Raw genomic sequence first — 24,712 nt, 5'->3', positions numbered from 1 at the left:
CAAGTAGGGGACCGTGCACAATCCTGATTTGATGGAGACAGAAATGAGGGTATGGAGGAACATCGGAAAACTTCTGAAATGTCCGCTTCGCTGCCGCTGCTACTGTGTGGTAACCAGAATCTCCAGAGCAGAAGGCCCCGAAATCCTCGGCTTTGCGTGTTTCAGCATCCGGGGCGAGGTCGAAGGCACTCGGCAGAAAATGGCGCTCGGGAGGCTGTATTGGAGAGGCTGGTCGGAAACTCGAAGTTTTCAGATGGATGGACTCAGTGTCGGCTGTGGTCGGCTGCTTCCAAGGCATCAGCAAGTTGACAGTGCCTGGAGGTTTATGGCAGGGAGTTTCTCCCTTTTGCCGCCGCTATTGGGGACTCAGGAGTCGATCGACTCGGGGACTTTTGAGACTTTATTTACTGTGCCCATGGTTTCTTCTTCATCAAATTATGGTATTGCTTTGCACTGCTGTAACTATATATTATAATTATGTGGTTCTGTCAGTGTTAGTCTTTGGTTTGTCCTGTTTTCTGTGATATCACTCCGGAGAAACATTGTATCATTTCTTAATGCATGTATGCATTTCTAAATGACAATAAACAAGGACTGACTGTTCTCATAATCTAAATATATGTCTCTGATTTACAGAGATTTCATAGAACCAGAACCCTTATGTAACTCAGGGACTGCCTGTATATGTTTGGGATTATGTCCTCTTACCTTTACTGCCTAGAAATGCAATCACATTTTATATAAATTTTTACCAGAAATGAAATGTGATAAAGAATATATCCATGTCATTTTGCTTAATTCTGGAAATTCAACTGGGCCCATCTGGGTGTGAGTTACCTTTATTTCCCCATCAGAGCATATGGAATGTCTTCAAGTTCCAAGGCTCCATTGGATCATCGTGCCCTTTTGGGGATTTTCTGGGAAAGCACGATCTTTCTACTTCTGAGTAAAACCAGGAATCTTGCTTTCCAATTACCTATCTCCTCTCAACATCCCTCCTGACCAACACCCCACCCCCAAGCATAGTGTGAGAAGGAGTGTGCCCAAGGCTGCTTCTTTCCCTAAGTATGACCTTTGGACTGTCTGCCAGATAACAGATTCTGATATTGGAAATGGGCAACACCTGCTCAGCAGAACTCAATGGTGCAAGTCTTCACGAAAACTGAAGTTTGTAACAAGGAGCAATAACTGAAACCATTGAAGGCACCCTGATCTTTCACTCACCTACTGCACTTATTAATGTGTCCTAGAATTTATAGGTGTCAGTATAGATCAGATCAAAGTATAACCATGTGTAGGGTTAGATCAGAGGATATCAATGCTAAATCACACACGCTCCTTTCTCACTGAAATAAGCATTCATTCTCAATCTACATTAGTAAATCAAAGCCAATTTGGTACTCTTCATCACACCCTTCCAGGATGACAACTTTGTTTTCAAGTAAACCATAATTTGATGTTCAAGGTTCAAAGCAAATTTATTGTCAAGGTACATGTGTGGCATCATATGCTACCCTGAGATTAATTTCTTGCAGGCAATTGCAGTAGAATAAGGAAATACAAGTGAGTCAATGAAAACTACACATAACCAAAGACCAATGTTCAAAGAAGATAAAATGTACAAACAAAAATAAAGAAACAAATAATAAATAATAAACAGATAAACAAACAAACAGATAGGTAGATAAATAACTTAATAGATAGATAAATAAATACTACTGAGAACACAATTTGTAGAGTCCCTCAAAAGTATCAGTTCTGAGTTCAGGTGAGTGAAATTATCCAGGTTGGTTCAGGAGACTGATGGTTGAAGGTTAATATAAATGTTGCTGAAGATGGTAGTGTGGGACTCAGGGCTCTTGTACCTTCTTCTCAATGACAGCAGCAAGAAGAGAGCATGTCCTGGATAGTGGTTGGGTGGGGGGGGGGGTGGTGTTCCTTGATGATGGATGCTGCTTTCCTATAGATGTGATCAATGATGAGGAGGGCTTTGCCTGTAAAAAATTCTCTTTTTATTTTTCCTAAATTACATAGCTTTAGCCTTCAGAACAAGATTGGGAGGGTGGGTCTTCTGCTTGGGTAAGCTCACAATCCAGTGGAATGAAGAGCTTACCCTTTATTCACCTTTCCCATCCTGTGCTCACGGCTGATTCTATCTATCCATTATCCCCTCCCCATTAGGATACTACACTCCTCAAAACACAGCCTGCAACTGAGATGACTGACCTCCAGATAAAACAATCTTTCTTTGTTCAAGATATAGTACCAGGCAGCTCCTGCCTTGATTCCTGTCCATTTCAATTTACATAAAATGGAAGGAGCTGGAGAGTGGTCTTTTTCAAATTAGTTTTTCTTTCTGAAGTTTCCTTGCAGCTGTTTGCATGCTTCATTTTGCATGGCAAATTACTGAGATAGTTGATGACAGCTTGCGAACACTGTTGAACTCACATTCCTTGCTTGGTCCACTCCACTGCACCTGGTGCTGAGCACAGCTGTAAGAGTGATGCCCAGCTGTTGTCTTCCCAGCTTCCAAAGCTTAGACATACAGCAAATCACACGTAGAATATATAGGATTGCCCACGTCCAAGCCACTAGTTACAATCCTTAGTAATAACTTGGATGATGAGACTGAGTGTATTCTAGCCAAGTTTGTTGATACAAAGATCAGTAGGTTATGTGGAGGATACAGTGACCCTGCACAGAGTATAGGTAGGGTCAGTGAAAGGACAAGACGTTGATATATGAAGCATAAAATGGGAAATGAGTGGTGATTCACTCGGAAGGGAGAATGAAGGGCCAAGCAAGGAATGTGAGTTCAACAGTGTTCACAAGCTTTCATCAACTATCTCAGTAATTTGCCATGCAAAATATTGTTTACAAAGCAATCTGCAAGTCCAAGTACACAAAATCTAAAGTGATTACGAAGACTAATTAAGTGCTAGCCTTTATTTTCAGGTATATGGAATATACTTTGAAAGCAATGAGCTTTCAACTTTACAGCACTGGTGAGGCTGCAACCAGAGCTGCTCTATACAGTTTTGTTCTCCACACTTGTCATGACTGGAGATTATAGGTGCTTTGAGCCTCTTCTGAACAGGCCACTTCTTTTCTCATCAGCTTGTTGATGAGCTTCATTAAGGAATTGCTTAAAGCAAATAGTTCCTTGTGATGACTGGAGGGTATGTTTGCTTGCAGGAAAATCTGAGGCTTTCCATGACAATGCAATAATTTGTGGCTGCTGAAGAACATGTATCACAATGAAGAGCTTCACCTCCCTACTATATCTCCTTTCCGGGTAATGTTATTATCAATTTGGCTAAATGCCTAGAAACTATTTTAGTGCTTGTTTGCTCTCTGTAGATTAATGCTGGGTCCCAAATATTGTTGGAAATGCAATGTGTTATATATACAGTATAACACTAAAGTATATATACAGTATACAGCATTTTATTCTACACTGTAGTTTGCTGGGGCAGTAGGGTGAGAGCAGCTGACACCAAGAAGTCGATAAGCTCGTCAAGAAGGCTGGCTCTGTCCAAGGGTGGAACTGGATTCCCTGGTGATTGAGTCTGAGAGGAAGATGCTGCAGAAGTTATGGAACATTATAGACAATCCCTTTCCCCCCCTCCATGACATACTGGGCAAACAGAGGAGCACCTTTAGTAACAGATTGATTCCACCAGGGTAAACCACTGAACACCACAGGAGATCTTTTCTCCCTGTGGCTATGAGACTCTACAACTAAGTAAACAACTGTATAGTTTCATTGCACATCTGTATTCTGCTCTATTACCTTTTTAATGCACGTTTTGTATTTTTCTTACTTTAATGCCTATATTTTCTATTTTAAAATATATATTTGTGACTGAGCAACCTTGTAACAATAATTCCTTAAGGATAAATAAAGTTTTAACAAAAAGATTACTATGATTCAGATAGGAGACTGAATAGTACAGGAACAGGCCCTTCAGCCCATGATGTTATGCTGAACCCATTAAGTTAGTAATCAAAAAATTAATCTCCTCTGCCTAAACAACGTTCATGCCCCTCCATTTTCCTCACATTCACATGCCTATCCAAATATCTCTTAATGTCCCTATTATACAGTACTATGCAAAGGTCTTAGTCACATATACATAGCTAGGGTGCCTAAGACTTTTGCACAGTACTGTATTTGTCAATGTGGAGTGGAGAGCGAGCTTGTAAATCTGGCAGCAGCAAGGGATGTTGGGAATGGCGAGGGTGTAGAACAGCTAGCAGAGAAGGAGTTCTGGGTCATGGGATGGCATGTGTACAGACACACCCAGCTCTGAGACACCAGACAAGGTTATTTGATTCCAAATAATTGGTTTATTGATCATTGCAGATTGCCTCTCTGATGCTTCCTGCTCCCTCCCCTCTCTGTTCCCATTTCCCAACCATGATTCCCCTCCCCCTGCCTCCTTCCCAGTCTCTGTCCACAATAGAAACCCTTATCGGAATCAGGATTATCACCACTCACATATGTCATGAAATTTGTTTTGTTTGTGGCAGCAGTACAGTGCAACACATAAAATTTTGCAGTGCAAAAATCTTAGGCACCCTAGTTTTATTTTATATATATATATATATGTGTGTGTGTGTGTCTAAGACTGTTGCACAGCACTGTACCTGCCTGTACCACTACCCCAGGCAATAATTCAGTCACCAACTCTGTTACACTCTGTGTAAAAATCTTGCCACTCACATCTCCTTTTGAAATTACCCCAGTCACCTTAAATACATTGCCTGTGGTATTAGAAACTTCAACCCTAGGAAAAAGATATTGTCTGTCTAGTCTATCTATGCTTCTCATAATCTTATAAACTTCTATCAATCTCCCCTCAGCCTCAGCCTCTGCAATAAAGAAAACAATCCAAGTTTTTCCAACCTCTCGTTATAGCACATGCCTTCTAATCCATGCAGCATCCTGGTAAACCTCTTCTGCAGCTTCTCCAAAGCCTCAGCATCCTTCCTATAATGAAGTGACCAGAACTCCAGAAGTGGCCTAACTGGAGTTTTATAAAGCTGCAACATAACCTCCTGACTTTTGAACCCAATGCCTCAACTAAAAAGGCAAGCATGCCGTATACCTTCTTAACCACCCTATCAACCTGTGTAGCCACTTTCAAGGGAATATTAAAAATCATATGCGGTTGTGGTTGCCATCCATCTGTTTTGAAGGAAATTGGGTGATGATGATCATCATCAGAAGCCTGGATGGAAGGTATGGAAATCCTGAGATGCCCAGTTGTCAAGATCCTCTCTTGGCATCACCGGTATAGTCCAAAGGAAAGCTTATGTAGCAATGCATTTGGCACCAGCTTGGCTGCAGGAGCTGTCAGAAGGATGTTCAATGACATCCAGTCCCCTTAGGGGCTCCATTCCTGTTTTGCTGATTTGCTGTTTGGGTTTACTCCTACAGCCTTTAGCTGCCAACAAGGCAGATCTGGTTCACGAGCACCAGGGCATGTCCACACACTGGAGGGTCTGCGTGCTACGTGTGCAGGAGCCAACTCCTCTCTGTCCTCTGTAGTTTAGCCTGAGGCTGAAAGGAGTTCAGTTTCTGTGTGTCACCAGCGAGGAGGCTCTACATGAGACATGCTGTTGGAGAGGCTACGTACTGGCAGGGAGAGACTTCCACATTCAGTTCTCCTTTTCGCAAGATTGCTAGCCAGCAGTGGAAGCTGAAAGTGAGAGCAATAAGCATTATCCACTACACTACATGCGTCATAACAACCATTTTGACAACAAAATCATACTTAAACATTAATATGGTACATATTAAAGACATGGACCAAAGAGTTGGATTCCAGAATGTAGTGAGAGTGACCATTATGATGTCAACACTACATTGAAGAATACATGAAGGTAAGAATGAGGGGCAACAATAGGATATGCAGCTCCTCACACCTGATGCACCTTTCAATAAAATTATGGATAATCCTTGCTGCATGAACCCCTTATTCAAGTTCCAGATGAAGTTCAAGTTTAATTATTATTCAACCATACATGAATACTCATGAATACAGCCAAACGAAACAGTGTTCCTCTGGGACCAAGGTGTAAAACACAGTTTCAACAGTCACACAGAGCACAAGACACATATAGGATATACTGTACAAGAGAACAAGTAAACATGCAGTCATACAACAAATATATACAGCCCAAGTCCATGAGTGACATGTCCTCTAAATTGATGGTGCATGGGTGTTAGCGGCAAGAACAAGCAGTTCTCAGAAGTCAGCAGATGACTATACACACACAATCCAGCTTGCATTCCACTGATCAAACACTAGGGAGTAGCACCGACGGGAGGGGCCAGCCTCCAACCGGGTATAGATGCCGTGCTACACGGCCTCCAGATCTCCTCTTCTGGACTGCTGCAGCAGGCAAGCCCATGCTTGGGGCCTTGTCCTCACTACAATTAAGGCCACGCAGCTCCCTTGCCATCTGGCTATGCCAATAAACAAGGGAAACAGACGTGCAGCATTTTATGTTATCATTATCCAACAGGGTCTTGTGATTGCAAGAGAAACACCCAAGACAATCATTCACAGTTAGATTTAACACTGCCTCACTCACTGACTCTGATGCCTCCCTGTAGCAGGCAGTAACACAATCTTCACCAAGACCAGCTCCTCCAGCTCCATTACTAATAAGCTGATGGGGTAGACCTGCAGTACTTAATGTTTGACATTGTCCTGAAATCATAAAAAAGATATTTAAAAATGACAAAAACATCTTTGATTGGCCCTGATTCTGAATGCACTGTCATCTTACGGGAATTATAAATGGCGGGAAGCAGACAGTTCTCTCACTGCTGTTTCCGTGCTTAAACAAAAACAACTTTCACTTTTGTGGGGCCTCTCACAATCTCAAAGTTCAAAGTAAATTTATGATCAAAATACGTAAACTGTATATGACTATATACTATCCTGAGATTCATTTTCTTGCAGCCCTTCACAGTAGATACAAAGAAACATGATAGAATCAATGAAAACTACACATAAACAAAGATGAGCAAAGAACCAATGTGCATAAGAATACAAACTGCAATTAATAAAAAAGAAATAATGGTAATAATAAATATGTAAGTCACAAATAATATTGAAAACACAAATTGTAGAGTCCTTGAAAGTGAGTCCAGAAGACCATAAGTACAATGTTGAAATGAGTGAAGTTATCCACTCTGTTTCAGGAGCCTGATGGTTAAGGGGTAATTATTATTCCTCAATCTGGTGGTGTTGGACCTAAGGCTCTCTTGTTGGACCTGTAGAAGCAGTGAGAAGAGAGCATGGTCTGATTGATGGCGATCCCTGATGATGGATGCTGCTTACTTATGGCAGTGATCAAGGTGGGGAGTTCTTTTCCTGTGAGGGATTAGACAGTGGTCACCACTTTTTGTATCTGAAAATGTCTCAAAATGCTTAACAGTTAATGGAATAGCAGTTTCTGTGAGAGAGATTTCAGAGGAAACATAATTCATAATGCCAAATTTTGATTAAATGCTAGAAAAAGTTTATCGGGCCAGGCAGCATCTGTGGAAAGAGAAATGGCATTAGCGTTTGTCTAGGGTCATTCATCAAAGTATCAATAGGTACATTTAATGTCAGAGAAATGTACATCCTGAAATTCTTTTTCTTTGCAAACAACCATGAAAACAGAGGAGTACCCCAAAGAGTGAATGACAGTTAAATGTTAGAATTCCAACCACCCCCAGCTCCCACGCTTAAGCAGCAGCAAGGCAATGACCCCTCCTCCCCCACCAGCAAAAAAGCATTGGCAACCCCCACTCAAGTGTGCAGCAAAGCATCAATAAAGATACAGACTTGCAGTACCCTAAAGACGACTCATTCATCTGGTAATTTGACATACAACAAGCTCTCTCTCTCCGTAATAAGGGAAAAAGAGGTGGCCCCGTCATAGTCAAGGTGAATTTATTATCAAAGCACATCTTCATACATGACCTTGAAATTCACTTTCTTGCAGGCATTTAGAGGTAAACAAACAAATACAATGGAATTTATGAAAAACTGCACATAAAGACTGATAAACAGCCAATGTGTAGAATAAAATAAATTGTGCAGGAAACTGTTTCTGAACCTGGTGGTGTGGGACCTAATGGATCTGTAACTTCTAATCTGTTGGCAGCAGTGAGAAGAGAGCCTGGCCTGGATGGTGGGGGTATTTAATGATGGATGCTGCTTTCTTGTGGCAGTGCTCCTTATAAGTGTGTTCAGTAGTTGGCAGGCTTTGCCTGTGATGGACTGGGCTGTATCCACCACTTTCTATAGGCAAGTCATCACGGTCAAAGTTGACTGAGCTACCTGGTCATTGACTAGATGGGAAAGGGAAGTACTGAGGGTGAACAAGGTTAAAGGGAGAGGTGATATCCTGTCAGAGAGGATTTAATCTTCAGTATTAGCATTCTGGAAATAAAGTGGCTATGAATTCAGTAGTAAATCCATACCATATAATTTCATTCAAATATTCAAAGTACATTTATTATTAAGTATGTATGTAGTACACAACCTTGAGATTTGTCTTCCCACAGATAACCAAGAAACAAAGAAACACCATGGAATCCGTTTAAAGAAAAAATATCCCCCACGCAGAAAAAATGTGCAGAGGGAGAAACACAAAATTGAAATAGTCCAGGCATATTCATTTCAGCTCAGTTCATTACCTGCAGGCTGCCTCAGTCAAAATCACCCAAAATATCAATATCACCCCACTTGATTTTATTCCCAGAGTTAAAGAGCTGAAAAATTCAGAAATTCTCTTTGAGAGTTCAGCAATTCCTGCTACACGGGGTTACAACATGGTGAATAATGCTTTTCTGGTGTTGGCTGAGGCATGGATATTGGTCCAGGGACAACAGACAGCTTCCCTGCTCATCTTCAAATAGATTTTAATCTCACTGGAATTTTAAGTTGCTGTCAGAGGGCAGACAGGAGCTTAATTTAACCAGTGATGCAAATGACTAGATATGGGGGTGTCCATTGAAAACCAAACCAAAGGCTTTATGAGTCAGAATTAGGTTTAATATCACTGACATAATTCGTGAAATTCGTTATTTTGCGGCAGCAGTGCAGTGCAATACATTTAAAAAACTATAAATTACAATAAGAAGTACAGTTCGAATATAAATAAGCAGTGCAAAAAGAGCGAGGTAGCGTTCATTGTCCGTTCAGAAATCTGATGGCGGAGGGGAAGAAGCTGTTTCCAAAACGTTGAATGTCTGTTCCTTATGAGTTCTTTGGTTTTGACCCTCATGAAAGACCGTTATGTTTCTTTGGGGCAGAGTGACTGGCATCTCGAAACAGTCCCTTATAAGCATTAGCTTATGTTTTATACTTCACACCATTTAATTCAGTGTGAAACGTTTTCTTGGAATCAAACACACAGACCTCGAGCCAACTTTCAAGTGGCAAAGCGACAATAGAACAGTCACAGAAATTAGGGGGTGACGTAAATCAAGGTCAGTGGTTGCAGATAGTTATATCGAGAAATGGCGGTCTAACACTTTATACTAGCATGCAGTTTATACTAACAAACAGCGTCGAACTAGGTTGGGCAATATAGTGTTATCAAATAGCTGTCCTCTTTAGAAATCAGGAGCTGCGATCAACGCAGCCTTCTCTGAATGTTTTTCCTATCCCTTGCCTTTGAATGTACAAATCGACTCGAGCCATTCTAAATCGAGATATGATTCCCAACATCTACGATACTTGTAATCTGGTTCTTGGTGGACGCCGACCTGTAGCTCGAACCCGCCCTATAAATCGGGACGGGCTGAGTTTGATCCGACCCAAACTGACGGGACGAGAAGTCTCCTCGGTACTGGTAATAAGGATCGTATGTCTGTCACCCGTTCTTCGCGGAGGCTGAGACAACAGCATTTAACTGGTCCTACATCACAATATCTCAGTGTGGAGACTGGATCACGCCATTATACTGATGAAGAAGATAAGGCGTGTTACTGGTGCAGTGGGCCTTGAACTCCTGCTGACCAGAACCCTGGTGTATTTTGCCAACGCTTGCCATCATGGCTGAGGATGCCTCCCAGGGCTGAAGGCTGCGCGATGTTCGAGCGGAGTGAAGAGAAGGGAAACTCCGGGCGTTTTTTTGTCCTGATTGCAATTTTAAACAAAATCAATAAACAACGGCGAAATTGTTGATACGTAATTGCTATCCCGGCAGTTTCTGGACGCTGGTGCTGAACGAAGGATAGGCCGGACTGAAATTGAACGCACCGTGTCAGTTTCACTGCTGGGCGGGGGAAATTGTTCTCCATACATTCATCCAGTCGTTTCCAGTGCACAGCACCGCTGCCGGGCTGTCCTCTCCGTGGAGGGGGAAATCGACATTTCCGTGCCCGTATTTCCTCTTTCTAAGTTCTGCAGCTTTGGAAAGGAGCGATCGGCTGAGTTAATAATAGCCAGAAGCTGGGGCTGTCAGTCAGTGCAGCCCGCCGCTCCCCCCTTTATATCTCTCAAACCTTTCCCGGTTCTGTCTTAGATCAGCGTCTTCGCCGTTTCCACCAGCCGGAATCCAGTTTCCCAGAAAGCCGCCGGAATCTGGGGTCCTCTCCAACCCTTGGCAGAAATTAAAGATCGCGACGGAGGACGTTTCAACCAAACCCATTCCTATTGTCTCCGTGCTTAGTCTTTTGAGAGCATACTTTTGTAGCGACTGTCATGTAAGTTGGACGATTTAATTTCTCCCCTCTTTAACTGTCATCTGACCAAACAGGCGATCCTAGATCAGAAAACATTTTGCTCAGGCAGGCGTTTCAAGTGTGTGTGTGTGTGTGTGTGTGTTTTAAAGATATACTGTACCTTAGCGCGATTTTTGCCACTTGTGACCACACTAGGGGAATTTTTGTAGCGGAGACGAGCATGCTTCCTAGCAAGAGTTTTAAAATGGGCCGAAGGCAGTCATCGCCAATATTCGATTGTGTGGGTGTGTAAGAGAGAAAGAGATAGAAAAAAGAAAACAGATCCTGCTTATTGTGGGAGCCAGTCCCATACTGAGATGCATAGTTAGGCATTGTCTTACAGTTAATAAAATAAGTGCATGGGACATTGCAAAGGAGGCGCGTTTTATACAAAGTCTTTATGCATGTGTGTGTATTTTTGAGTAATATTTTGCCACATGAGATCGTTAAAATTTTTTTTATATTGAGATTTGTTAAATAAGCGCTCAAATCTGAGATAATCTTGACAAAGAAATAACATCGGAAGTGATTTCCTTTGTGGTGCGTGTGGTGCTGTCACCTTTCAAAAGCCCTCACTGCCTCCCTCTCCTATCAAAGCGACGCGAGTATCCTATTGTGTCTGGGAATGACACACCCATTGTCGTGAATCTGATCGGTTGGTCTCGGCGGCTGGAATGCTGAACCTTATTCAAACGACGGGCAAGAGAAGTGGGGAAATATGGTCGAGTTTGTAGAAGCTGAAATAATGAATTTATGAAGCCCTGTGAAGCAAACAATAGCCCAAAATCGCAGCACTATGTTGCTTGCTCAGCGATTATAGCAGTCTATTATACTCTATTACCAAATATCATTGTTTTATTTTAAATTTGAAGAACAAACGAAGCACAGTGGTTGACTGTTTAGTGTGTTTGGATCTATCAAGAAAGTGCCTTCAGAAGAACAATTGCATTTGCAATTTTAATCCAGAATGTTATATAGGTTTTTGCATTTAGAACTTGCAAAATTTGACGTTTTAGTATTCGTCAGAGTTTATTACAAAAATGTGATTAGTATGCGCCTTTCCAGGGTTCAGTGAAACGGAGAAGCCAGTCTTCAAATCCTTCACTTCCCTTGAGAGCCTAAAATGCATATCACCGCCTCTTGCCAATTTACACGCCAGATGGAGGGTGGAAACCTATTGTTTTTTTTCATTTTCCAAAGGAGTAAGGAGTTCTGACTAACATCTCCCCAGGATTACCCCTCAGTCTCCTCCACTCCAAGAGAAACAACTCTAGTGAATCCAGTCTTTCTTGGTAAGAGAAGCACTCCATCCCGGGCAACAGACTAATGAATCTCCTCTGCGCTCTCTACAGTGCAATCACATTCTTACTATAATGGTGGAGGGGCTTCAGAGTTGTTGAGATCCCCAGAGCAATGCCTTCTGAAGTTTAACCATCTGGTGCTTAGGATTACCTATGCCAATAATATCAAGGGTGAGGTTCCAGACAAAGAGCAAACAAGACTTCATTTGTGGAGCTGGCAGAAGATGAGGACACATGACAATGGCAGTGAATCCAGAGGAACCGGCAGCAGTGAAGGGTCCCCAGTCATTCTGCATTCAGTGCCAGTGGCCACTGAACCTGATCTGTCAAGGACTGTGTGGTTGATTCCTGTGCATCAGCCTCCTCACATTAAACAAAGTCATGCACAGAATTCTCCATCAAAGGTATCCAGCCTAACATCCTGAGAACATCATACTCAACTTGACTGATCACATTACTATAGTGTGCTAAGCAGACTGCACAGAGTAGTCCAGCTGTAGCCCAACTGAGTTTTATATAATTCTCCCAGAACCTCCCTATTCTTGTATTTTATGTCCTGGGTAACAAAGGCAAGTATTCTGAACAGCCTTCTTCACTACGTTATCCACCTGTGCCGGGGATTATTAGACAAACACCAAGGTCTTCTTGTACATTAATGTCACCTAAGGTCATAACATTTAATCTGTATGTCCACTCTTTTCACTGCTTCCAAAGTGCATCATCTCACAGTTACCACAACTAAATTTCTTTTGGTGCCCCTATTCCCATCCTCCGAACAGACCAGTATTATCCTGCAGTCTATGATTACTCTTCCCACTATTGGCACTGTAAATTTTCATGTCATTTGCAAACTTGCTAATCGTAACTCTTTTATTCACATCCAATCATGAATATATATATAACAAATAGTAAAGATCCCAGCACCAATCCCTATGGTACACCACTAGTCTTCCAATCACAGAGCAATCTTTGCCCTTCATCCTTTTCCTCCTTTTACCAAGCGAATTTTGGATCCTATTTATGAATTCTATCCCAGCAAGATAAACAGATGGTGTTGCATGAAAATTCTCTGCTAGCCCACAGGCTCTGACCACTTGAATCAGTCTCCCATGTGGGATATCGTCAAAGAAATTACTGAAGTCAATATAGACTCTACCAAATGTACTCCCCTCATTAGTGCATTTTGTTACCTCTTCAAAACTTACCCTCACATTCATCAGGCAGGATCTCCCACTAATAAAGACACTCTGACTGACTTTGATTAATGCTACCTTTCCAAACGTGGATTAATTCTGTTCACATATAACTTCTCTACTAATGACAAAAGAGTACTGGAGAGTTCTGTTGCTCTTAGCTCCCAATACTTACCTTTCAACCAACAACAAAACAGACTGCATTCTGTCAGAAAAAATCACAGGTCCTTTTGCATGCACGATGCCTGTCCTGTCACCTTTATTTTAATCATGGCCATGTTTCAAAAGTTGCTTATTGGCTGAGATGCAGGTAAGAATGTTATTAGATCTTTTTTTCTTAATTGTCAAGCAACATTAAATAGAATAAAAGATTTGCTGATTGGTAGAAGAGAAATGTTACTGGGAGCATGTTCAAAAGTTAAAGGGTTATTATCAAAGAATGTGTCTGTGGGAGATCCTGAGAATCTTCTGGAGAAGGGGGAAGATCCCAGAACAGTGGAGAGTGGCTGAAGGGGTGTGGATCCCGAAGGAGGAAAATGCCACCCAGATAGATCAGTTTCACATCATCTCCCTGCTGTGTGTCGAGGTGAAGATCTTCTTCAGTGCCATTTCTAACTGGCTGTGCACCTACCTTGCAAAGAACACCTATATTGATACATCAGTCCAGAAGGGTGGCATTTCAGGGATGTCTGGAGCATATCGGTGTGGTGACACAGCTCATCAGGGAGGCCAGAGAGAACAAGGACAACCTGTCACTGTTGTGGCTCGACCTGGCAAATGCATATGGCTCCATTCCGCACGAGCTGGTGCAGCTCACTCTGACCAAATATCACGTCCCCAGCAGAATCAGAGACCTTATCGCTGATTATTACAGCAACTTCAGGATGAGGGTCTCTTCAGGAGAAATTACATCAACTTGGCACAAGGTGGAGATCGGCATCATCACAGGGTGCACTATCTCAGTGACACTGTTCTCCCTAGCCATGAACCTGCTCACTAAGTCTGCTGAACCAGAGTGCAGAGGGCCCAGAATGAATTCTGCTCAATGGCAACCACCTATCAGGGCATTCATGGATGACCTCACAGTCACCACAGAATCAGTCCCAGGCTGCCGGTGGATTCTGCAAAGGCTTGAAAAGCTGGTGGAGTGGGCCCAGATGCGTTTCAAACCAGCCAAATCAAGATCGATGGTTCTGAGGAAAGGGAAGGTGGAGAACAAGTTCTGGTTCAGCATCACAGGCACAGCCATCCCAACCATCACAGAAAAGCCAGTCAAGAGCTTAGGCAAAGTTTTTGACAGCTCTTTAAGGGACACAACATCCATTCAGGCGACCTGTACCGAGTTGGATGGCTGGCTGAAATCTGTGGACAAATCTGGCCTACTTGGGAAGTTTAAAGCCTTGGTGTATCAGCATGGCATTCTTCACAGAATCCTGTGGCCCCTCCTCGTCTATGCAGTTCCGATCTCGACAGTCGAAACCTTAGAGAGGAGGGTTAGCAACCACCTCAGGAGATGGCTGGGGCTGCCAAAGAGCCTGAGCAGCATCGCACTCTATGGACTCCATAACAAACTGCAACTGCCCTTCAAATCCTTGGAGGAAGAATTCAAGGTAACAAGAGCCAGAGAAGTGCTACAGTATAGGGACTGAAGTGATCTGAAGGTGGCTAGAGCAGGGATCCAAGTGAGGACTGGCAGGAAGTGGAGGGCAGAGGAAGCTGTTCTGGAAGCAGAGGCAAGGCTGTGTCACAGGAGGCTGGTGGGAGTGGTCACACGAGGCTGTGCTGGGCTAGGATCCTTTCCAAATCCTCAAATGGACACCAGAGGGAAGAAAAGGCATCATCTAGTTCAGGAGGAGGTGAGAGCAGTAGTGGAGGAGACGAGAGCCTGCAAGGTGGTGGGAATGAAGCAACAGGGAGCTTGAACAAGATGGGAGAATGCGGTTGAGGGTAAAGTGACCTGGGCTGATCTTTGGAAAGCCGAACCACACCACATCCAATTTCTCATCCAGGCAGTGTATGATGTGCTTCTAAGCCCATCAAACCTGCACACATTGGGGCAAGGCGGAGTCATCTGCATGTTCACTATGCTCCAAGCGAGGAACCCTGGAGCACATCCTCAGTGGCTGTGCAAGGGCACTTGGTGAGGGACGGTACAGGTGGAGGCATGATCAGGTCCTGAAGACCATTGCTGAAGCCGTCAACGCAGGAGTTGAGTGGGCGAAGCGGTCCCGACCCTCCAAGCAGACCATTGTCTTTGTCAGAGCTGGGGAGCAGCCAATACCCGCCAAAAGAACATCTGCAGGCATTCTGACCTCTGCAAGGGACTGGCAGCTGTTGGTGGACCTCAAACGGCAGCTGAAGTTCCCTAACCATATCGCAGCCACCACCCTGCGACCAGACATTGTCCTAGTGTCTGAGTCTACTAAGCAAATGGTGATGCTGGAGCTGACAGTCCCATGGGAAGATAGCTTGGAAGAGGCCTTTGAAAGGAAGCTCGCCAAGTACGCAGGACTGGTCAGCAACTGTCAGCAGGCTGGATGGAGAGCGAGGTGTCTCCCAGTGGAGGTTGGTTGTAGGGGATTCATAGCCCATTCTTTAGTTAGAGCCTTCAGCAATTTGGGCATCGAGGGAGAGAGGAAGAGGAGAGCCATCCGCAGTACCACCAATGTGGCAGAGAGGGCGTCAAGATAGCTGTGGCTCAAAAGAGGGGAGCCATGGAGTCATAAGTAGCTAGCCATCTGGACACAAGGTGGGGTCTGATCAGCCCCAGCTGGGTCACCTGGAGGAGGTTGTATGATGTTGAAAGACCCGAAACACCTGATAATTCCAGGAACATCACTGAAGATGTGTCCAGAAGCATCAGTAGACGTATGTACACAGCTATGTTACCATATATTACCCTGAGATTCATTTTCTTGCAAGGATTCACAGAGAAAAAGAAATCTGAAACAAAATCTATGCATAAGCAAATAAAAACTGATAACCAATGAGAAAAATAAGACAAACTGTGCAAATAAAAATAATACTGAAAAAATGAGTTGTAAAGAGCCCTTGAAAATGAGTCTCTAGGTTATAGTTCATTTCTGTAATATTCTTCATGATCTCAAATCATCCCAAAGCACTTTACAAACATTAAGATACTTCATTTTAAATGTGTTTACTTAGAAAATAAAAAGGTTTTGGTTTTCTTTATGAACCAAAACCTTTTTATTTTCTAAGTAAACACATTTAAAATGAAGTATCTTAATGTTTGTAAATGTATGTATTATTCCACTGGTTCTAAATATTTTTCTCATATAGTGGAAGCAACATGCAAATAGTTTGCTGAGAAAATGAGAAAAATAGGAGAGAACTGTCTCAGATTCAGATCCTAGCTCAGATGGATCCAATACTTCGGATTCTATAAGTACCCTTTGGCCATCCACAAAAGACAAGGCTGAAAATGTTTGCTGCCACCTTTAGTCATAGATATGAATGAATGTTCCCTTTTGGTTGCCTCCAGTGTTCTCCTCCATCACATTTGCCTGTCTAAACCCAATGTGATTCTAGAACCCAATGCGGTTTCTAGAAATAGCCGGTTGCATGGATACAGAACATGTGATGGGACTGGGGAACATCCCAGTTGTAATGTTGTGAACCTGTGCTAGCTGTGTCTCCAACCAATATGCTATAGTGACAACAGTGGTAATTAGCCCACAAAGTGAAAAAATAGCCAAATGTCCTACTGTTGAACTATCACCATTAATATTTAGGTTTTCAGAGCTGGCTATAAATTTAACTGAGCCAGCCACACAAAAATAGCTAATTTGACTCTAAGGGTATGTTGAAAGGCAAATAATTGGTAAATTTGTTTGTTATTGTCACATGGACTGAGGCTCAGTGAAAAGCTTTGTTTTATATGCTATCCATATAGATCATTTCATCATGTCAGTCCATGGAGGTAGTATTTAGGAAAACAATAACAGAATGCAGAATAAAGTGTTACAGTTAGAGAAAGTGCAGTACACAAGCAGACAGTAAGGTGCAAGGTAGATTGTGAGGTCAAGAGCTGAGTGTGTGTGGCTCACTAAAGTCAGGAGTGCAATGGAATTCTCTCTACTTGCTTGGATGAGTGCAAGGTTAGCAACATTTAAGAAATTCAACAGTCTGATGTTTGACATTGCATCCTTCAAGATAAAACATTTACTCCCTCTATTGACACAACATCACTCAGCAAGTGCCATCTACAAGATGTGTTTCAGTAACTCACTAAGGCTCACTGAGGCTCTCTCAGAAGCACCTCCCAAGCTTGTAATTTCAACCATGCAGGAGTGCTAGGGGAGGGAGTACCATTATATGGTTATACACCCCTTCTATCCTCCAATTCCTTCATTGTCATTATGTTAAAATTGTGAAATTCCTACACCAGTAGCAGTGCCCGTTCATCTGAACAAGCACTGCAAGCTCAACACCGTTTCAAAGGTAATTGGAAAGGCAGCATACTTCATTCATTAAGTTCATAGTTGCACAGTATAGAGTATATTGCCTTATATATATTGTTCATAGTTGTACAGTATATATATATTGCCTTCTTTCACTCTACCAATATTATAATTAGCCTATAATATTTGCATTTTGTCTAGATGATATCAATCTTTTAGTCTCAAAAGTGTTGGCGTGTGGCCAAGTGGTTAAGGCGTTCGTCTAGTGATCTGAAGGTCGCTAGTTCGAGCCTTGGCTGTGGCAGCGTGTTGTGTCCTTGAGCAAGGCACTTAACCACACATTGCTCTGCGATGACACCAGTGCCAAGCTGTACAGGTCCTAATGCCCTTCCCTTGGACAACATCGGTGGCGTAGAGAGGGGAGACTTGCAGCATGGGCAACTGCCGGTCTTCCATACAACCTTGCCCAGGTCTGTGCCCTGGAAACCTTCCAAGGCACAAATCCGTGGTCCCATGACACTAACGGATGCCTATCAGTCTCAAAATTTTCATCAGTGAGACATTTGAGAGGTTATTGTACAGGGGCCGAACCAGAAAAAGAAGAGGGTGGATAACCCTATCTTTTATCTTTGCTGAGTTCTAGTGACAACCTCAGCAATGTAGTCCTACATCTTGGAACATGGCAGTTGGCTGTAGCCAGCTCCTTGCACTGGAAGACCTGTCTCATTGTATGTTCCAGAGAATAGTCCATGAAGCACAAAGTCTTGTGTTATGCAGTTAATTGGGTCAATCCTCAACAAAGACTGCTGCATCTCACTTCCCTGACTTCTTGGCAAACACATTGTTCAAAAGGACATGGATCACCATTTTATAGACATCATAGCCACCCTAGAGCAGGGTCCAGGGGTTTGTGAAGGATCTGATAAGGCAGATAAGTGAGGTCCTCATGCTTGTTGAAGAGTTCTAGTGGTGATGCAGTCTGCCAAGTGATATTGATAATTAGAGAATCAATCATGCAACAGGATCCACAATCTGCTTCTCCCACAGGGCTTCCTCGACATTCACTGCCTGCGTGATGTGTGGTCAAAGGTGTTTTTCTGCAGGCACTGTTCCACAGTGGACAGGTGTAGAACACAATCCAAATGAATGGAGTGACTTGTGGCAGTAAAACCACACTTGGTGTTGGTATACTTCGGCTCTGTACATGGCTTATTGCAGCCAGACACAAACCCCACCACCCAGGACAAGTTCTCTTCTCACTGCCACCGGTAGAGAGAAGGTACAGGAGCCTGAAGACATGCATTCAATGTTTTAGGAACAGCTTTTTCCCCTCCACCATCAGATTTTTGAACCCATGAACACTATCTCACGATTTTGCTTGCTTTTTGCTCTACTTATTTATTTAAATATTTTTAAATTTTTAATGTATTGCATTGTATTGGTACAGAAAACCAACAAATTTCATGACTTTTGTCAGTGGTAACAAACCTGATTCTGATTCTGAACCAGGATGAGTTTACCCCACTTATTAATTTGGACGGTGCTACTGATTCTAAGTAGAGCAGTTTTGGCCAATTATGAATTTGCTTGCCAAATGTTTCGGACAGCATGTCCTGTGCAATATTTTGTCAAAGGTCTTCTCCTGGTCCAAACTTTTAAGGGGAATTTTAAATCCCCAACCCACACGTACAATAGGTGATGGTGTCCCTGAGCAGTTTACCGTGTTCAGAGATTCTCCTGTTGGGTACAGTGCAAGTTTGATCTTTGTAGATCCTGGAGCAGATATAACTTGGAATGGCTTGGAAAGAATTATTATCCACATATAACAGTGAGTCACTAATTGCTGACGTCCTCCTCTTCCCCTTCTACTTGTAGTGAGGGTGATGATGCTCTTCTTCAATGATTCTAACCTCTTATCAGCTAGAAGTGTATACTAAATGTAGAAATGTGTGCAAGGCTTCTAAGGAGCCTTGTGCAACATGGCCAGTAAAACATTGCTTTTGGCAATTTTATTCTTCTCACTGCCCAGAACATGGAAAATTGCCCAAGCTATAGAAAAATTTGCCAAGAACAATCATGATCATGGAAAGACCATGATCGCCCTGTCATACAACACAGCATGTAATGAATGAATGAATTCTTCTCGAGGGAATGGATTGAGTATGTCAGCTCTTCCTGAGTCAGTGGCTGGACCAGACTTTCTTGCTTGCACCTGAACTCTCTAAGAAAAAGGACAAGAAGTCCGGGGAGGGCTGTGTTGTCTCTGAACTTAAGAGTTGCTGGATTTTCAGATCCTTTGCATGCCTGGCTGTGAGTTTGGTGATCACAGAGCTCTCTGCATGAACCCTTAGGAAGAAGAAGCATGAGAAGCAGTGTCCGATCTGGATCAGAAAAAATGGAGTATCATCTATTATCTGGTTACAGTTGTTGCAGGTATCCACAGGCCCCATCTGACATCATAAGCAATGTTACATTCACCAATGTGCATTGGGTCCAATGCTTGCATGCCCAAAGCCATTTCTTTCACATGCATCAAAACATACCAACCAGCAGTCGTCCCTTTCTCATTCAGGTGAAGGCTGAATGCAACCCATGCATGGAGACTGAACCCTTGCATTTTTATTAATGCACTCATTTGGAAGAGATGTGGTCTGAGATATCATGAGCTGCCAGTCACAGCTGGAACTGGCAGTCAAGTTAACCCTCTCAGATCACACCTTTTTTCATCCTTCATGTCTGCTCATGTTGTGATTGCATCCTCATGCCTTTCTCCTGTCAGTTTCACAGTACTCCCCAGCAGCACTGGCACCACGTTGTGAACTGCTGAATTCAGTGAGGACGAGGAAGAAGGCTCACCTTCCAGAAGCTAATGCATAGAGGGTAGCCGAGTGGTGTGACTTGCATGTGTGGAGGTATGTAGAAAACATTGCCTGCAGCCAAATCTAGTGTGAAATATTATACCTTGCATCATCTCACCAGAGGTGACGTCACACACCAGATTTTCCAATGAGAAGGATTTTAGGGGAGAATTTTAACTTACAGAACGAGATGCATTTGGAATACCATGGTGCATTGATCAATTCAGTAGAAAGCCAGTGCGAACTATCACAGAGTGTTGAAGACTTTTGAACTAATCTCACACAGCTCTTTGAGTGGAGCTTGAAGCCCAACACTTCCTCTCTGTAAGTATTGGGCAGGTTGGGACTCTGGTATTGACCACCAGGTGTACATCACATATTGAAATATAATATTTGTTATCCAATAAGTCAGACTGTTGAAGGTGACAGCTCATCTGTACCAGTAACCCTAGTCTCTGAATATAGTGCTTTTCAGGCATTGGGAGGTACTTGGGGAGATGTCCATAAAAACCATTAGATATAGGAGCACAATTAGGCCATTTGGCCCATTAAGACTGCTCTACCATTCCATCATGACTGATTTTTTTTATCCCTCTCCAACTCCCCATTAGGACTTCGTCCTTCCAACTCCTTGATTCTTTGCTGGGTCTTCTTGGTTTTAGGCCTTCTTGATTTTGGCTCTTTCTAAGTCATGAAAGAATTATCTTTTGGAAGTAAGTAATATTTATTCCTTCTTTAAGCTGTTGCTCTAACTAAAGCACATGCCCACATTAATAACCTGCTAGAGCAGACAAAATGCATCTTAAACCATTGATGTTTCTCCTCTTAAAGTGGATGCTTGGAAAAGGCAGGGGTAATCATTTTGTGAATCCTACATCAACCATTTTGTGGATCCCTGCTCTCTGACCCCACTATTCAATATGCCCTTGTTATCTGTGGTGCTTAAGAAATGAGGAGTTTGAGATGAAAACTGAACCAAGGAAGTACTTCTATAAATATAAACATAACTGCTAATCAGAAAAGGCAGATGTTGATGTGCAGTACAAGAGGTCATCCTAGAGCAATGGCATTGTGCTGCAGACAAAAACTTCCTTATTTATCTCAAGGTTTCAGAGCAGCAAAAATAGGAGAAATGTAATGGAAGCAAAGAGATAAAGATTCCTTCGTATGAAAGTTAAAAATAGATGTTTGAACTGTAATGTGAGGAAAACTGAAAATTATCCATGCTAGCAGCTGTCTGAAAGATGGATAAGTCCAGCTGTATTAATGGTTGTAGTGAAACTATGACTGTGTAATAACAAGCACATCATTCAAGCAAACAAAGAACAATGAATGTAAGAAACCTTGTTCCAGATCATGCTGGAGTGTAGAACCTTGTAGTGCTTGAAGTTGGAAAGTTGCATGCATTTATCAGGGCAGACATTAATTTAGTGGTTAGAGAAATGTCTGATGTCATGTAGAGTGCAAAGAGTTGGCATGACAAGACTAACTGTTAACAATAATCCCCTCCAGAATAAACTCTCATTGTCTGTTCCTTGTCCCATCTCTGGTGGGCAAACTTGCTGAGCAACATGGTAGACATGGAAGAGATGGACAGGCTTCCATGCTGTATGAGCCTGTGACTCTGCATACACATCTGTACAGTTACTTTCTACCAAAAAACAAAGATATATGTCTTCTGTTGACTCTTGCCTATTCTTATGCTGGAATTTTGTTTTTTGAAGGCATAAATGCTCTCACTAAGGTTTTGTTCCCCATTCACAAATTTGTAGGTGAAAAGAAATTCTTCTTAAATCTATTCCAAACAAAAATCTAAAGCCTTCAGCTTACCTAATGTTTAGTTCAAAATTCAAAGTAAATTTATTATCAAAGTAGATATGTGTCATCATATTCTAGCCTGATTTTCTTACAAGCATTCACAGTAAAACAAAGAAATACAATAAAATCAATGAAAAACTATACACAAAGTATGAGAAAAAAGCAGTGTGCAAAAGAAAACTGCAAATAAAAAATAATATAAATGAATGCATGAATCAATCAATTAAACTATGAACGAAATAATATAGAGTCCTTGGAATGTTGCCCAAAGGTTGCAGAATCAGTTCATTATTGAGATGAGTTAAGTTATCCATGATGGCTAACACCAGTTATCCCTAATGGTCTTAAGGGACAGCAGTTTCATTACAGGAGGACAATAATATATGCATCAAAGGTCCTTATAATGTAAATGAATATGAACTATATGTCAACATGTGTCAATAACATATTGTCTTTTATGGTATCGCTGTACTTTCTGCAATTGGTACAACTATTTCCTTTTATTTTTCTACCATACTTGAACTAGTTACTCATTTTATGTGCCATCTAATCGTTTAAGTCCTTCTTGCTCCCAGCTCCATTGTATATTACAGTACTGTATAGTACTACCAATGTCTCGGGGGGGGGCGGGGTCCCATTGTACAAAGACTGAAAGTACATTCTATACCTTCCCATGTACACATGCATCAGTATTCTGCTCATTCCAAGATGGATCCCCAATGCCACCTGAAAAGGTCTCCCCATTTTGAAGCTCAGACCTTCACAGTTTCCATGTTCACATCTGCTTGCACTCAATATTGTGACTGCCAAATGTTTTGTGCCCCTTTATTCTCCCTGGGAATCCCTGGTTCCTTACATTTCATTTCATTCTGCACCACTCGGTCAGACATTTCCCTGTCCTGTCTCCAACAAGCAGTCCAGAGGTCATGTAATTTTAAACAGGTGAGGCAGACAGTCAATTAAGTATCATAGCTATAATATAGCTCCAGACTGTAGGAGATCTACACATTAATTTTGTGGGAAACTTCTATTTAAACAATTGATGGAAAGTGCATAATATTCCTGGCTGGATTACTTAAGAGCACTTGAAAGGGCAGAGGTGGCAGTATTGATTAACGTTCAATGGCTTGAAGCAATAATGTATGTGGTTGGAACTAAGAAACAAAATCATTGTAATTTTTGGGACATAACTGGTCTTTAGTAATTTCATTTACTATAGTCACATGTACTAAGATACAGTGGAAAAAATTGTTATCCATGCCTTCCAGACAGATCATCCCAAGCATAAGTACATCGAGGTCGCACAGAAGGTAAAGTGCTCATGGATGCAGGATTCACTGTTGCAGCTCCAGAAAGCATGCATTGCAGGTAGACAATAAGATGCAAGGGCAACGACAAGGTAGATAGAGAGATCAAGAGTTCATCTTAACGTACAAGTGGTGTGTTCAAGAGTCTTATAACAGAAGAGGGTCCTTGACCCTGGTTGTATGTACTATCAAGTGTTTGGTTCTTCTGAGATAAGGACCAGGGTGCGAAAGCTGCTTTCCTGAGGTAGCAGGATGTGTAGACGGAGTCAACGGAGGCTAAGCTGGTTTTTGTAATGGACTGGGCTGTATTCACAACTTTGCCATTTTTGTTGTCTTGGGCAGAGTAGCTGCCAAAGGTTGTTGTTGTGGCACCACTCAACCAGATTTTCAATTTCACTCCTAAGTGCCAATTCATCACCACCTTTGACTTGGCCAACAACAGTGGTGTCGTCAGCAAACTTACATATCACTTTGGAGATGTACTTAGCCTCACAGTCATAAGTATAAAGTGGGTAATCAGAGGGCTAAGCACACAACCTGGCGGTGCACCATTGCTGCTGGAGCTTGTGTAGAAGATGTTGTTGCCAATCCAAACTGCAATTGATGAGCTTCTCACTTCATCCATCCCCCACCCCACCCACTTACTTCCCTGTTAACTGGTTTTACCTGTCATCTGTCAGCTTGTACTCCTTTCCCTCCCTCCAACTTCTTACTGTTGCTTCTTTCCCCCTTCCTTTCCAGATCTGATGAAGGGTCTTGGCCTGAAATATTACTGTGTTCTCCATTGATGCTGCCTGACCTGCTGTATTCCTCCAGCATTTTGTGTGTGTTGCTGACATTAGCCTTAATAATGTTTTGAGAAACAGTCAAACATAAACACATTGCACGGGAGATGAGCTAATTTCAGTGAGGTCTAGATGGAACTGGTTGAGGTTGATGGCTTTCAGGATATGTGGGAGAAAAGAGACTACACACAGAGAGGTCTTGAAAGGAGAACCAGTGTGACTACAGTCCTGTAAGGGTGAAAGGAAGAGTACCTGATGACCAGATGTAAACAAAACTGAAAAAAAGAG

General features: G+C 42.4%; 1 protein-coding gene across 5 annotated transcripts in view; it reads left to right on the top strand.

Annotated features, from left to right (window-relative positions):
- Window positions 1-8,033: 8,033 nt before the first annotated feature.
- Window positions 8,034-24,712, top strand: part of LOC134356080 (microtubule-associated tyrosine carboxypeptidase-like) — a 90,735-nt gene continuing 74,056 nt past the window's right edge. Inside the window, exons 1-3 of one of the 5 annotated variants that reach the window (XM_063066646.1) lie at window positions 8,034-10,723; window positions 20,436-20,568; window positions 21,126-21,227. The gene's annotated coding sequence lies outside the window, so the exon portion shown is untranslated. The remainder of the gene's footprint in view (window positions 10,724-20,435; window positions 20,569-21,125; window positions 21,228-24,712) is intronic. The other 4 variants (XM_063066648.1, XM_063066649.1, XM_063066650.1 and 1 more) reach the window with 4 other exon arrangements.

The sequence above is a fragment of the Mobula hypostoma genome, chromosome 14 (genome assembly GCF_963921235.1).
Source record: "Mobula hypostoma chromosome 14, sMobHyp1.1, whole genome shotgun sequence".
Lineage (NCBI taxonomy): Eukaryota > Metazoa > Chordata > Chondrichthyes > Myliobatiformes > Myliobatidae > Mobula > Mobula hypostoma.
The sequence above is the reverse complement of the archived record's forward strand: the minus strand, read 5'-3'. Positions and strand labels throughout refer to the sequence as shown.